At 53.3% G+C, this 4,838-nt stretch overlaps 1 long non-coding RNA gene across 1 annotated transcript; it reads left to right on the top strand.

Moving 5' to 3' along the window:
- The first annotated feature begins 279 nt into the window (after nucleotides 1-279).
- On the top strand, nucleotides 280-4,541 carry LOC121660459. Its single transcript, XR_006014671.1, has 3 exons — nucleotides 280-621; nucleotides 2,063-2,065; nucleotides 4,530-4,541. It is a non-coding gene; the product is annotated as an uncharacterized LOC121660459 (long non-coding RNA).
- Nucleotides 4,542-4,838: the final 297 nt, after the last annotated feature.

Raw genomic sequence — 4,838 nt, 5'->3', positions numbered from 1 at the left:
ATTGCAGGCAGCCTGGACTGAGCATGTGGGGTTGGTTGTTTAGGAAACCTGCTCAGGCTTTTCCATTCTTTCCTTACAAACAGGAAAACTTCTCAGGGCCTGTGTGCAGGCAGAGCCCTGAGGAGAGCAGTTGGCACATGGTGCAGTGGGCTGCGACACCCTGCTTCAGAGCTCAAGGGAAGAAGCCCCGCTGTGTCACAATGGCTCCTTGGCTTCATGTGCATCACCTGTGTCACAATGGTCTCCTTGATTCCATGCGGCCCCACTGGGTCACAATGGCTCCTTGCTTCCATGAGGTTCCACAGTGTCACAGTGGCTCCTTGCCTTCATGGGCATCACCTGTGTCACAACGGTCTCCTTGATTCCATGAGGCCCCCCTGGGTCACAATGGCTCCTTGGCTTCATGTGCATCACCTGTGTCACAATGTTCTCCTTCATTCGATCAGGACCCACTGGGTCACAATGGCTCCTTGCTTCCATGAGGTTCCGCAGTGTCACCATGCTCTCCTTTGATCCACATTGTCATAATGGACAATTGGTTCCATGTGGCCCACTGTATCACAATGGCCCCTGGGTTCCATAGGTTTTCTATTGGAACAATGGACTCCTTGGTTCCACGAGGTCTTGCTGTGTCAGAATGGATCCTGTGCTCCATAAGGCCCTACAAAGTCAGCGTGGAGCCTTGATTCCATGTGGTTCTGTTGTGTCGCAGTGATCACCTTGGTTCGCTGGCTTGCATGAGCCCCTGCAGTGTCCCAGTGGGCCTGTTGCTTTAGGAGTGGGTGGCTGGGAGTTGGTGCCTCGCCAGTGGCTGGGGAGAAGCAGCAGGGACAGCGTGCGGACAGTGCCATGGCCACTTCTGTGGCCACTCGTGTCTCTGTCCCAGGCACAGCTGTGGTGTGGAACACCGGCTCCTTTGGGTGTGCAGCTGGCAGTCACGGCCTGGAGCATGGCTGCTCCCGGGGGACACTCTGGGGCAGGAGGCTGCTGGAGATTCATCCCCACACACTGCAGTTCCTTGTCATGAGGTGCTCGGAGTGATTCTAAAGGCTGTTCCCACCAGGCACTTCTCTGGCTTAGAGCTCTTGAGCTGTCAGCAGGAATGCAAAGGCCAAGCTCGGGAGCCTTTTGTCCTGGTGCTTTTCTTGTGTGAGCAGTCCCTGGTGCCGTTGTCTTTGGATCCTGACTCTGCGGGAGGGAAGGCTTAGCATGGTGCCTAGAGCTGAGAAGGAAAGTGCCCAGAGCAGTGTGTGTGCTGCTGGTTTGAGGGCTGCAGTTGAAGTTGGAGGCAGCAAGAGCTTTCTCAGCTGGCCCTTTTGGGAGCTCTGCTTTTGCCAGATGGCTTCAAGTTGGTGGCGGGACTCTGGGAGAGGGAAAAGATTTGTTAGGGCAAAGGAGTTCATCTTGCTCTTGGAGTGTGGGTGCAAAGAAGAGTCTGCACTTGCAAGGGGAAGATTAGGGAAACCTTCTTGTCCTGACACCGTTGATTTGAGAGCAGGGAAGTTTCCAAGTTGTCTCTGCCCTTGGGCTGCTTTCGAGCTGGCTCCGAGTGACTCCTTCTTCTGCAAGTGGGCAGCGCTATCGTGTGCTTGTTTCGATGAGCGCTGACAGTGCCCAGAAAAAAGCCAAGCGCTCCGCTGGCGCGGCCCCAGTCGTGTGCGAGCAGTCGGTGGAAGAGCTCGGCTGTGCATCCTGCCTCTTGGAGACATAAAGGAATGGGATCCTGCATGTAGCAGGGAAGGAGGAGGGATCGTTTTCGCTGTTAGCTGTGCAGTTTCTAGGCTGCAAAAGAAAAGGCAATCCCAGCACGGCCTCTTTCTTTAGAACCTTTTCTGTGCCATCAGCTGCTCAGCATGGAACTCACACCCTCTGAAATGCATCCAAATCCCTGAAGAGATGCTTTTTCTCTCAAGCTCAGTGGACCATCTTACCCTCTCATTTTTGCATAGCCCAAACCCCCTTCCAAACATCCAGCAGCTGCTTGTCAAGAAAAAGTCCTAGAACAAAAAGCCAGTGCTGCCTTTCATAGCCCCTTTGCTGTCTAGCAACTAGAGGAAACAAGCTAGTGATACGCACTTTCTTTCTCAACTCCATAGAGCGCATCCTTCTCTCAAGGTGGCAGAGTCCTTGGTGGAAGTGAAGCATCTCCAGCTGCAGTTCAGACTGAGACATGTGCCAGGACAGGAGACATTTGCTGACCTTCCCTCTTCCCTGTGCAACATGATTCTCACAGCCCAGTCACTTTCACACACCTTCGGTATCCCTGAGTCCAAGCACCTAAAGCTCCCACAGACAGACGTGTCAGGAAGGAGCACGTTCCAAGAGCACCCCCTTCTCTTATCAGCATATACATTGTGCACAACACGCTGCGGCACTGAACCTTCCTTCTCAGATAGACATGCCATCACACTTTTCACTCTTGCAGCTCGGTTGAAAAGGTCCACCAGCTGCTCCCGCAATAGCAAAAGGTTCTCAAAGTGAAAGCCACTTCTGAGCTGCACCTTCTCCTTGCCGCATGTAAGCCACACCCAGCTCACTGATGCACTCTGTCCTTCCCTTCTCAAACGAGTACACGGGGGCCATCAGGACACACCTGTGTCCCAGCAGCTGCGTGCCCAGTTGGGAGCAGGAGCAGGGTTGGGGCTGCTCCCAAAGTTCCCCTGCCCCAGTGACACAGCCGGACATGGGCTGAGGGGGGGCTGGATCAGGCTTTCTTGTCCACCTGCATGCCAGGAGGGAGCACAAAATCTACCTGCATTCTCTGCAGCATGCCATCCTGGAGCAGAGCCATTCCCAAAGGAAGCCGTGAGCCCGTGACAAGCCAGTGCTGCAGTGGCATCCTAGCAGCACCTGTTTTTATAATATAAGTGGTTTGATGTCCCTTTCTTGTTTTAGGAGGGAGAGATCGGGCCAGATTTTTTGGCCAAAATCAAGGTGACCTTTAAATCCCAAGAAGTGCTAGAGTATCTAATTGTGGCTTGCTGCAACATCTCAGGTACAGCTCCTTTCCCCTGCTCCTCTCACCCACAGTGAAGCCATGGTGCAAGCCCGAGCCCGTTGGGCTCCCATGTAACTGCTGGGAAGAGTCTGTGGTCAGCGGGGCAGTGCTGGCACATCCCCACTGTCCCTGCAGCTTCCAGGGAGTCTCCTGTGCAAGGCCAGGGCTCAGAGCACCTGTGTCTGGATTACTGATCCCAGAACAACCCAGGCAGTGCAAGGAGAAGCTTTCATGCCATGGCTTTGCCAGCATTTCCTCAAAGGCCAAAGAGCTACAGAGCAGAAGAGCTTTAGTGAATGAGCACTAAGTCCTTCTGGACCACTGACCTCCAGGATGGGTCCATTTTACATGGATCCATCATCAGGCAGTGGGAGCTGAGTTAGAAATGTGCTCCCTGACCCTGGATCACCTCCCACTGCCCAGACACCACCAGACCAGAGGTGGCTGAGGCCCGCAGAGCCCAGGGTGTTTGTGGAAGGACCACCCTTGGCCAGCACCTGCTTCTCTCCTGTGTGGGAATTGTCACCTTGCAGCTCTCAGTCTGTGGAAATAGAACACAGTGCTGAGTGTCAGAAGTTGAGGGCTTTGGCAACAGAGTCCTGTGCTGCTGGGCCACCTACAAAACCCAATTTGCCAGGTAGCAATTGCCAAACTCCTTATGAGCTTTGTGCCTTCACTGGATGGATTTCAAAGCTCCTCTAAGTGCATGGGAAGGAACCCACAGAATCATGTTAAGTATGTTAAGGATGGAATGGACTTTAAAGATCCCCTAGTCCCAAGCCCCCTGCCACGGGCAGGGCCACCTGCCACTAGACCAGGTAGCTCCAAGCCCCATCCAGCCTGGCTTTGAACACTTTCAGGGCTGGAACCTCCACAAAGTCCCTGGGTAGCCTGTTCTAGTGTCTCACCACCCTCACAGTAAAAATTTCTTCCTAGTATCTAACCTAAATTTCCTTTCTTTCAGTCTGTACCCATTACTCCTTGTCCTGTCACTACAGGACATCAGAGATGTTTTAAACTCAGCAAACTGGTGGCTAAATTAGAAACCAGCCCAAGGAATGTGTTAGAAATTGGAAGTCAGCCCTGAGGGATATCTCCTGAGGGAAGAAAAGGGTCCATATCTTCTCTTGGAGCATCAGGAGCTGGTTGCATCCAGCTCAGAGTCAGGGACTACCATTGAGGCAGCCTGGAAAATACAGGATAACAGAGAGAATTATTGTACTGAAATGGACATCCTTCCACAGGCTGTGAGACCAGGCTGCCCCTGAAGCTCAGAGGGGAAGGCAAAGGACCCTGGGTTGAAGTCAGCTATCATACACTGAACCTTGGGAACATATATGTCAACACACTCCATGCCTATGAGGTGAGCAGCAGGGTTGGGGTGGATCCTGATGGCTCCTGAGGCAGCAGCGAGCCTGGTGGACCTGTGGAATTCCTGGCAACTTGGGCAGTTGTGAGCAGGGAATATTTGATATACTGCTCAAATCTGGAGGGGTCAGAAAGGCGTGTCTGCTGTTCATGAAACCCCAAGCCCTGCTTTTTGGCAGCCTTCCTTGGCCATCAGCTGGGGCGGCTTCCTGCAAAGCCTTGCCCCATGAAAGCAACACTGGGTCAAAAAGCTGCATGTGCAGAGGCTTTTGTTCCAGTCCCAGGCACAAATCAGCTTTGTGCTCAGGCTGTCCAAAAGCAGCTGGAACAAACTGGCTGCATTTGAGTTCGAGTCCATTGCAAACACTTTTCAGTCCAGTGCCTCCTGCCTATTCCTGGCAGTCGGAGGAAAGCCATCCACCCTCCTGGCTCAGCACTGGTCAAGGGGGCTTGGGAGTTCTTTCCCTTGCTG

This window comes from Corvus kubaryi, unplaced genomic scaffold (genome assembly GCF_017639235.1).
Source record: "Corvus kubaryi isolate FWS band 111438036 unplaced genomic scaffold, C.kubaryi_AGA036_p1.0 36066, whole genome shotgun sequence".
NCBI classification, from domain to species: domain Eukaryota; kingdom Metazoa; phylum Chordata; class Aves; order Passeriformes; family Corvidae; genus Corvus; species Corvus kubaryi.
The sequence above is the reverse complement of the archived record's forward strand: the minus strand, read 5'-3'. Positions and strand labels throughout refer to the sequence as shown.